The sequence below is a fragment of the Octodon degus genome, unplaced genomic scaffold (assembly GCF_000260255.1).
Source record: "Octodon degus isolate 3935 unplaced genomic scaffold, OctDeg1.0 scaffold00098, whole genome shotgun sequence".
Classification (NCBI taxonomy): domain Eukaryota; kingdom Metazoa; phylum Chordata; class Mammalia; order Rodentia; family Octodontidae; genus Octodon; species Octodon degus.
In genome coordinates, this window is record NW_004524674.1 from 3,770,278 (window position 1) to 3,781,195 (window position 10,918).

A 10,918-nucleotide genomic window follows, 5' to 3' on the forward strand; every position below is an offset into this window, starting at 1 on the left:
GCTTGTTTCAAGTAGGTGCTTTAGACCACTGAGCCATCTCTCCAGCCCCAAAACCACTTCTTTTTAATCTATCCTTTAGTTGATGGGCATTTGGCTTGTTTCCAAGACTTAGCTGTTACAAATTGTGCTGCTATAAACGTGGGTGCATGTAGATTGCTGTGATATGGTGTTTTCTCTCCTGAGATTCAAACACTTATGTCCAACTGGCTGTTGAACTTCTCTCCTTATATGTCTCACAAGCACAAAAACATCTTCAAAATCAAGCTCATCATCCAAATAACTTCTCCCTGCCGGGACGTGGTGATGTATGCCTGTAATCCTTGCAATCAGGAGACTGAGGCAGAAGGGTTGCCACGAGTTTGAGGCCAGCCTGAGCTACACTGAGACCTTGTTTAAAAAAAAAAAAAAAAAAAAAAAATTCTCCTCTTTCATTGTTTAGCCTGGAAGGCTGATATCACCACCCACTTACTTACTTGACCTTTCCATCAGTGCAATCAAAGTCCCTGACAGCCATCTCTTACTTCTCTCCCCTCCTTCATCCCCACACCCAGTGGATCACCAAAGCCTTCTGATTTTGTTGTTGTTGTTTCAGTGTTCGTAGTTTTATTTAGGCACAAATAAATACGCACACGGGCCGGCCAGCGTGTACTCCTTTTCTCCGCTGTGCAGCCTGGCATTGGGGTGGATGGCTCTCTGGCTAGCTGGGCCGCTCTTTCCATGATGGCCTTGTGGTTCTTAGAGGAGACATCGTGAGCAGACTCTGCTCGGTAAGTCTCACTTCTCAGCAACAGCACCCCCAGCTCCTTCACGCTGTACACCAGGAACTTTCGGAAGCCACTGGGCAGCACATGCTCTGTCTTTTTGTTGCTTCCATAGCCTATGTTGGGCATCAGGATCTGGCCCGCCCTTCTCCACACCCTGTGTCCATGCCTCTGGCTTTCTGCCAGTGGCACTTAATCGTGGCATATTGTTCTAACTGCTGCCAGATGAACTTCTTGGTCCTCTTTTTGACGATTTTGGGCTTCATGAGGGGTCTCAGTGCCATGTTGGAGATGGCTGCCACCTCTGTAGGGACCAATGAAGAAAGCCTTCTTACTTTTATCCCTGGTCTCCCTACCCCTCTCCATTGCCCTCACTCAAGACACCATCTTCTCTCCATCACCTTGCCTGCTGCAGCAGTCTCTTTGTAGGTTTCTCACCTTCCTGATTTTCCTTCTCTCCACTTTCCACTGTAGTGGTCTTTATAAACTAAAACTGCTCACCTTCCCCTGCCTCAACTCAACAATGGCCCATGGCTGTCAGGAAGAGATGTAAAGTCCATAAGATGGTCTTCAGGATCCTGTGAGATCTGACCCGGGCCTAAGTGTCTGGCCCCACCTTTTACTATGGTGCCCTTGCCAGTCTCCTTTGTGTGCCAGAGTTTCTCCTCACTCCTAAGGGCCTTCTATCCAACTCCTGCTTACTTGGAAAATTCTAGCTCAGAATTTCTTCCTCTGGAAAGCCTGACTTCTCAAGACCATCTCACATGTCTACTTCAGAAATCCTGCTGCTGTAGCAATTGGGCCACTGTCCTTCTCCTGATGAACACAGCCTGGCTACTACTCCCAGGCCTGCATAAGCCCACCACTCCCTGCATACACTATGACTGCTGACTAGACAATGGGTAAATGCTTGAGTCTGATGAATTAATTCATGGACTTGCCATTTAATTTCTCAGAAAAAAAAAACTGTTGGGAAATGTGGAGAAAATGAGGCAGTTAGCACCAAGAAGTCAGGAAGAGAGTCTGATAGAGAAACCTGAATGTTGAGTAAGGACCCTGAGACTATTTGATTTTGGTTCTGAGGAACTGAATCCAAGACCTTTGCACTGAGCTACATCCCCAGCCCATTTCTTGTACTTTTTATTTGAAAGCAAGTTTTCACTGAGTTGCCAAGGCTGGGCTAGAACTTTCAATCCTTTCAGAGTGTTGAGATCACAGATGTGTGCCACCATACCTGGACAGGCTGTTAATTTTGTTTGTTTGTTTGTTTGTTTGGTACAGGCTCCCACTACACAGCTCAGACTCATAGTGATCCTCCTGTGTCAGCTGCCCCAGTGCTGAGATTACAGGCGTGAACCACCATTCCTGGTCTTGGTGCCTGGCACAGCACACCCAAGGTTCCAGGTCTGGTGTGGCATGCGATACCGGGGATTGAACATGGGTCCTTGTGCTTGGCAGACCTGGCACTTAGGCCACTTAGCTATCTCTCTAGCCCAAGGCTGTTATTTTTTTTTTTTAATTTTTTTTTCAATTTTATTTGTGTGTGTGTGTGTGTGTGTGTGTGCGCGCGCGCGTGCGTGCGTGTGTGGCCAGCTCAGCCCACCAGGGGGCGGGGCTGGCTGGCATGTGGTGCTGGGGGATTGAACCGCGGTCCCTGTGCTTTGCTAAGCTTGTTCTAAGTAGGTGCTTTAGACCACTGAGCCATCTCACCAGCCCAAGGCTGTTAGTTTTTAATGCATTGGTATCAGCTAGAATTTCCATTTGTAAATCAGAAAGTATTCTGACTAGGTGTGGTAGCACATGCTCAGCACTTGGGAGGCTGAGGCAAGAGGGTTGCCATGACTTCAAGGCCAGCCTGGGTTACCTAGTGGGACCTTGTCTCAAAGATAAGTTTGAATAATTAGGCTGAAAAATGTTGTTAAAAAGATTTGCTAAAAAGAAATATATTTGCTGGGGCTGTATGCAGTAGTGCATGCCAATAATCTCAGCTACTTGGGATGTGGAGTTAGGAAGGTCGCTTGAGCCCAGAAGTTTAAGATCAGTCTGGGCAGCGCAGGGAGACCCTGGCTCACATAAACAAACAATTGACTACCTCACAGACTTTTCTAGGCCAGAGGAGAACTGGTATGCAGCTATACAGCCAGAAACAGTGTCCAGAGTCAGGCTGTTGAACCAGTCAGGTGAGAAAACTCTGCTCACACTGCAAGACAAGAGCATTGAAGCTCATTTTGCTGCAGCTGTTGAGCAGGAACTCAGTGTTACAGCCTTCCCTCACCTTCTGCTGCCCCCAGAGAGAATGCTGCTCTGTCTCTAGTCTGTCTCTAGTCTTCCATGATCTCTCTCTCTCTCTCTCTCTCTCTCTCTCTCTCTCTCTCTCTCTCTCTCTCTCTCGGTCCCCAGTATGTATGTAGCCCAAGTTAGCCTTGAACTCAAGAGGATCCTACTGCCTAAGCCTCTTGAGTGCTGGGATTCCATGCACCCATTCAGCACCATGCCCAGCCGTGACACTACTTCTGACTCAAGTCAGAATGGCAGATAGATCTGTCACGTGACCGAGCTGCAGGAAGACTAGGAGAGCAAATACCTGGAATTTTGAGTTCCTGAGATAGGAAGCATGTCCTCGTTCCTCAAAGATTCTGAAGTGGAAAATTTTTCCCAACATGGAAGTGGCCCTCATCACCTCTGCGATGACAACAACTTGGGAAGCTGAGGCAGGAGGGTCACTGTTTGAAGCCAGTCCAGGCAACTCTGTGAGACCCTATCTCAACATAGAAAAAAGCGCTGAAGCTGCAGCCTAGTTGTAAAGCACCTGTGGATTTGAAGCCAGTATGGGGTGGGAGTGGGGAGGACAGAAGGAGGAGGAGGAAGAGGGGAGGAGAGGGGAAGACCAAGGAAGGGAAAGGAAGAGAGAAGGAAGGAAGGAAAGAAGAAAGAGAAGGGGGAGGAAGCAATAAACTGATCAACTATGTTCCAGAGTGCATGGTCTAAAATTGCCCAGAAATGAAATCACAAGAGTGTACTTTCAGGTCAGGCTGCTTTCTCTAGCATATTTTTGAGGTTCATGCAGTGTGGTTTGTGTAATAGGCAGCGTTCCTGTTTACCAGGGTGGTCCTGGGAATCAGCAGAGGCCCTCCCGTGCACCAAGCAAGCGCTGTACCACTAAGCGACACTTTACCCCTCGGTGTTCCTTTTAATTCACTTCTATGTGTTGTCTGCAATTCAACTGCTGAACAGCGCTCAATTGTATGGGTCTACCACAGTTTATCTGTTATTCTGTGGGTGGGTATTTCTAGTTTTTGGTTAATATCAATAAAACTGCTGTGAATATGTGGGCAAATCTTCTGTGGACATGTGTTTTCCTTTCTCTTGGATAAATACCCAGGAATGGAATTCCTACGTCATGGGGGAAATGCACGCTTAACATTGTAAGTAGCTGCCAGTTTTCCAAAGTGGGTGTTCATTTTACATTTCCACTTACTGTACTTTTCTTTCATTTTCTTTCTTTTTTTTTTTTTGGTGGAACTGGGGATTGAACTCAGGCCCTTGCACTTGCCAGGCAATTGCTTATTCTACTGAGCTATCACCTTGGTCCTTAATTATTTTCTTGTTGCTGGAAAAAAATAGCTGACACCCACAAGTTAAAGGAGGAAGGGTTTATTTTAGCTCACTGTTTGTAGAGGCTTCAGTCCATAGTCTATTGTGTCCATGACAGGGTGGCATGGCAGAGGGGAAGCAACTCATGGCATGGTGGTAGCAAGCAGAGATAGATCATGAGAAGAGGGAGAAGCAACCCATCTCCTTAGAGCAGGCTTCACCTCCCAACATGACATGTAGCCACATATCTATCAGGGAACTAACCTTCCAATGAATACCCCACACACGTGACCCATCACCTCTGCAAACCCCCACCTACGAGCACATGAAGCTTTAGGGGGTCATCTACATATAAACCCTAACACTACTAGCACAGAGAGGGGCGGAGTGCTCTTTGCCCCAAAAAGTTTACTTCTAGGAATTTGCCTTGTGAATACACTTGCAAAAGTATGCCAAAGGTAACACACAAACACATGCTGGGGAGATAGCTCAGTGGCATAAGAACCTACCTGATAAACACAAGGTCCTGAGTTCGATCCTCGGTACAAAAAGAAGACAAAACAAAACAGAAAAAAACTAATACAAACTTGTTCACTGTTATAGAGTATGCAATCACAAGACCCAACATGGTTACATCTTTTTTTTTTTTTTTTTTTTTTTTGCAGTACCGGGTATTGAACTCCGGGCCTTGAGCTTTTCAGGCAAGTGCTTATTCTACTGAGCCATCTCCCCAGCCCCCCAGGATTACATCTTAAATATCTATCTGCTGGGAAGTGGAGGAGTTACCAACGGTGCAGCCATGCAGTAGAATCAATACAAGGTACTATTTAAAGAGAATGAAGGGCCAGACAGATAGCTCAGCGGATTAAAGCACCTGCTTAGGCAGATGCAGGGACCAGGCTTGCTGTGCTGACCCTACTTCCGACCCTAGCCCCAGCACACTGAGACAGGGATTGAGACTGGGCATGGTGGCACAGAGGCTGAAAACAGGAGGATCATTACAAGTCTGATCTGTGTATTCAGACCCTGTAGACCCTGTACTAAATACATACATACATACATACATACATACATACATACATAAATTAATTAATTAATTAAAGAAAATGAGAGCCAGCCATGGTGACACACAGTTATAATTACAGCACTCAGGAGGCTGAGGCAGGAGGATCACTTTAAGTTCAAAACTTGCCTGAATGACATAGCAAAACCCTGTCTCAAAACAATAGGGTCAGGGAGATAGCTCAGTAGAATAAGTACTTACCTGGCAAGTACAAGGTCCTGAGTTCAATCCCTGGTACCGTTCAAACAAACAAACAAACAAACAAACAAACAGCAACAACAAAACACCACCACCAATAATAACACATTTAAAAATAAAGACTGAGCAAAGCCAACGTAAGTGCCATATGCCTATAATCTCAGTACTCTGAAATCCAGGCAGAGTGAGCAAGTGACTTAGTTAGACTCCGTCTTATTTTTTTCCGTCCTCCCCCACCACCGAACTGGGGATTGAACTCAGGCCCTTAGGCTTGCCAGGCAAGCGCTTATTCTCAGCTATCTCCCTGCCCCCCCCTTTTTATTACTGAGTCAGGGCTTCACTATGTAGTACAGGCTGGCCTTGAACTCAGGAGAGTCCTCCTGTCTCAGCCTCCCAAATGCTGAGATTGCAAGTGTATGCTATCACACAAGGCCCTATCTCAAAATTTAAAACATGGAAAAAAGGGCTGGGAGCGATATTCTACATAGGCACCAGTCACCCTGGCGTGGAGAACTAAACCTTAACCCACCCCTTCCAGGAAAGTCCTTGTCTGCCCCTGTGTGCTTGCTGTGTGACTTGTTTTCTCATTCAATCCCCATTTAATAAATATTGCCCTAGTGACTATAGCTGTGTACTTATTGGTTAACACAGTTTTGTCACACCTCACACCCATTCTACGATTTGCCACTGGATCAGTATTACCTAAGTGACTATATTTGTAATCTTATTTATTGGTTTGGTTCTGTCTCACCTTCAGCCCACCTCACCTCACCTCATGGCTTTGCTCAAAAATATGCCCCTGAGAAACAGGGTTGGTGGGCAACCCACTTTCCAGGCTCCCTTCTGTCCCTCACAGACAGAAGCTTTCCTTCAATAAATTCTTTCTATTCAAAAAAAGAAAAAAGAAAAGGGGGAAAAAAAAAAAGGGCTAGGAATGTAGTTCAGCGTGAAGGCATTGCATTCAGTCCTCGGGAATACATGATGCACGTACACACATACACAAAGGAATGAGCAAGATGGGGCGATACGGGCTAATCTCTACGGTGAGAAAAAAATTGGAGCATAGTAAATACGGTACGATGTCTGATGTCAGTATCACACATACATATATACCAGTTAGACTTGTCTAGGACTTACAGAGGCTATGAATTTAATCTTTGGGAGAGGAAATAGGTAGAATGAGGAATGTTATTTATTTATTTTTTTTTCCTTTTGTGCTAGGCAAGTGGTCTACCGCTGAGCTCCACCCCTAGTCCTTTGTTTGACACAGGATTTCTCTGTGTAGCCCAGGCTGGCCTCAAAACTCAGTCCTGTCTCAGCTTCCTGAGTGCTAGGATTTCAGGCATGAGCCACCATGCTCAGTTTCAAAATATATATTTTTTTCTTTTTCAGACAAGATCTCACTATGTAGCGCAGGCTGGCCTTGAATTCACAATGTAGCCAGGGTGGCTTTGAACTCATGGCAATTCTGCCTCAGCCTCTGAAGTGCAAGGATTGCAGGTATGTACCACCATGTTTAACTGCAATCCTAACATTTTATTGCTATTATTATTATTATTATTGGATATAGGGTCTCACTATGCAGTTCAGACTCATAGTGATCCTCCTGTCTCAGCCTCCTCAGTGCTGGGATTACAGGTGTGTGCCACCATCCCCGGTTTGGGGGTTGGCACTGCATGCGGTACCAGGGAATCAAAGTCAGGTCCTTTTGGCAGAACTGGGGATTGAACTCAGGCCCTTGCGCTTGCCAGGGAAGCACTTATTCCACTGAGCCATCTCCCTGGCCCCCTAATATTTCTTTTCTTTTCTTTAAATGTATTTAGTACAGGGTCTAAGGGTCTCACTACACAGATCGGACTTGTAGTGATTCTTCCTGATTTTCAGCCTGCCAAGCTCTGGGATTATAGGTGTGCACCACCATGCCCAGTCTCAGTTACCATCTCAGTGCACTGTGGGGGCAGGGCTGGCACGGCAGACTGGGGATCCAACCCTGGTCCCTGCCTAAGCAGGCAGTTTAATCTGCTGAGCTATCTGGCTGGCTCTAATCCTAATATTTCTAAACCAAGAAAAGGGGACTTATTGTAAAGATGCTGAGGGGCCTTGTTTAACAAAAGGAAGTGTTGGGCAACCAAGCTTTAGGAGGAGGAGGAGGAGGATGTGAATGGGCGTAGGAATTTCGGGGATGAGAGGCTGGAAGCCTAAAGGCCCCTTCTTGTCTCTGCTTGCCTCTTTATCCGTGCACTCTCTCACCGTGTGCGCCAGACAGAGGAACACACACAGCAGCCCAGCGCATCTACATCGCTTGTCTCATAGCAGGAGAGAAACTGCTTTCCTGAGTTCTTGTTTTTCAAAATTCCTAGGGAAGGACTTTCCTTGGCCTGGCTTGGGTCAGGTGTCCACTCCAGGACCAATGGACTCTGGCCAGGGAGTGAGGTGTCTAAGTGGCTGGTAGAGCCTGTAGATGCACACAGCTGAAGAAGGATTCTCAGTAGGAAGCTAAAGCATTCATTCCTGCATGTATTCTATTAGTCATGCGTTCAGCAGATGATTGACAAGCATTAATAGTGTGCTGTGTCCCGCACTAAGCGACTCGAACACAGTCAGCCAGAAAGGTCTCAGCTCTCAGCCTGGCCTGCACTGAGGGAGGTGGCCCGACAGTTAGTGCCTCCTGGTTACACCCTGCTTTGGTTCAGCTAAACCTTCCTCTGTTCTCAAAAGAAAGGACATCTGTTTGTGTTGATCACAGAGGGGACCCTATCAGAAGAGCTTGGGGTGTCTTCCCTGCCGGGCGCTGGTGACTAAGAAACAGCAGCTTGGCATCCATGCCACTGGCGGCAGCTGCAGCTGTTCATCGCTGCCAGCCAAGAGTCACTGGTGAAGGGAGTGGCTTCCTGTTGAGCCGAGATCTCTGGGTCTAGCTTTCAATTGCTAACCGCAATCTTGTTTCTATATCTGATAGTCTCTCCCCACATTGGTTCACTCAGCCGTGCATACTTTCAGTGGAATTATTTATTTTAAACACTTTATTTGATTTTTTTTTTTTTCTTTTTCCTTTTGAGGCAAAATCTTGCTCTGTAGTTTGGGCTGGCCTTGAGCTCACTTTGTAACTCAGTCTGCTCCTGAACTCACAGCAATCTTCCTGCCTTGGCCTCCTGAGCCCTGGGATTACAGGCATGCACCACCACACCCAGCTTCAGTGGAATTTTTAATCTTCTGGTTGTCCGTTTGAATCTATTTCATGGATTCCTTTTTTTTTCTTTTTTCCTATGTGGGGCATTTAAGGTTTCCATCATTTTAAGCTTCTCTCTCTCTTCCCTCTTTTTTTTTTTTTTTTAATGTGCATTTGCTCTAGAATAACTAACCATGTCTTTCATTATGGTCACCATTTCTGTAGTTATCTGAGAAATTTTATACTTGATTTTTTCCTACAGCTTCATTCATCTGCTTTGTTACTTCTGCTGTTACTTTCCAGAGGCCAGGTGGGTGGTTTTTAATTGTTCTATCTCATTACCTGCTGGCTTGCTTTTTGTAGACTGGAACTCTCTCTCTCTCTCTCTCTCTCTCTCTCTCTCTCTCTCTCTCTCTCCTTCTCTCTCTGTCATTTTGAGGTAGGGTTTCACTACACAGTTCAGGCTGGCCTTGAGCTCACTTTGTAGCTCAGGCTGCTCTGGAACTTGCAATGATTCTCCTGCCGCAGCCTTCTGAGTGCTGGGATTACAGAAGTGTGCCACTATGCCTAGCCTTTTGTTTTTGAAGTTTAATTCCTGGGTTGATGTTTGTAAACTGTTCTAGGTGAGTGGCTTTGTTGCTAATAGTTGGAACTCCTATGAGATGACCTCTCAGAGGTGTCATCTGGGTGTAGCTGGCTTTTCTTTGGGGATAAGTTGCTGTCTGTTTGGCAAGTCCCTGGTTCTTTGGCCCTGGCCTACGGGACCTGTAGGTAATCTCAGTCTTGGCTTACCAGGAAGAACAACTGATTAGAGCAATTATGTCACCTGAGGTAAAGTAGTATAGCAATAACAATGGTATCAAACTGAGCCTAGAAAATGACAAACTGTGGTAACTATTAATTTGTCACCTTTAACTATATGAACTAGATTTGCAGTCACATAACAAAATCTAAAATAAACTAGAAATTGTATACAGTAAATATACCCTCAGTATGGTGACTTTAGCCTTAGGGGAGAAAATTTAAAAGGGCTTGGGGGAAAAATAGAGAACAGAAGAGGAAGAGATTAGAAGCAAGGCTGGAGGACAAAGGAAGATTCTGAAAGTGTTGGGAAACTGGTGAAGGAGACTGGCCAGGAAGAGACAAGCAAGTCTGCACCTTTAGTTCCACTGAAGTTCACATTGGTTTCTGGCCCTAAGGCAGGCGCTCTGTCCGTTCAGCTTGCAACACTCTGTGTGCCTCCTGTTGGCTTGAACTCAGCTCCTGACCTGCCCACTGGAACTCACTTCCACCTCACCCTGGCACTGGGAGCTCATTGCTCACAGATGGAGTCAGCCCACAGCTTCTCTGGGTTCTGAGCTCAGTTGGTCTCTGGCCAAGATGGCTCCTAGCCTGTCACCCTCTCCTGAGGGAGTCTGAACCTGAGCAACTCACCAGCCACAGGACCCTACTGTGTCCACTGCTGTTACACTGGTGTTCCTCTCTGTGGAGACCGCTGGAGTCGTCACTGTGTGTCTGCAAGTTCGAGCTGCCTCTATCACACAGTGAGGCAGGGCTTAGGGAGAAAGCACTTGCCACCTTTCTTCTTTGTTGAAGACTGTTTCTTTGCTGTCCTTATGGGCTTCAGTTCTTGCTTCAGATCCTTGCTGGGTGCCAGGGACCCCTTTCCCTCCTCCTTTTCTTTCTTCTTTACATTGCTATATTTCAGTGTCTGAACACTAAATCTTTTTTTTTTTTTTTTTGAGACAGGGTTTCACTATGAAGTCTAGGATGCCTCAAACACATTTTGAGGCCAAGCTGGCCTCAATCTTGCAGTGATCCTCTTGCCTTGGTCTTCTGAGTGCTGGAATTACAGGTGTACATCACCATACCTGGCCTGTATCCCTAGTCTTTAATGGTGATAGGTGCAAAAGACAATGGTAGTTGATGGATTGGTATAAGGAAATGAGGTTTAAGGGATAAAAAGTGCTTATTCTGGCTAGGCTTGGTGGACATACCTATAATCCCAGCACTTGGGAGGCTGAGGCAGGAGGAACACTGTGAGTTTGAGGTCAGCCAGAACTGCATAGCAAGACCCTGTCTAAAAAAAAAGGAGGAGGTGGAAGAGGAGGAGGAGGAGGAAGAGGAGAAGGA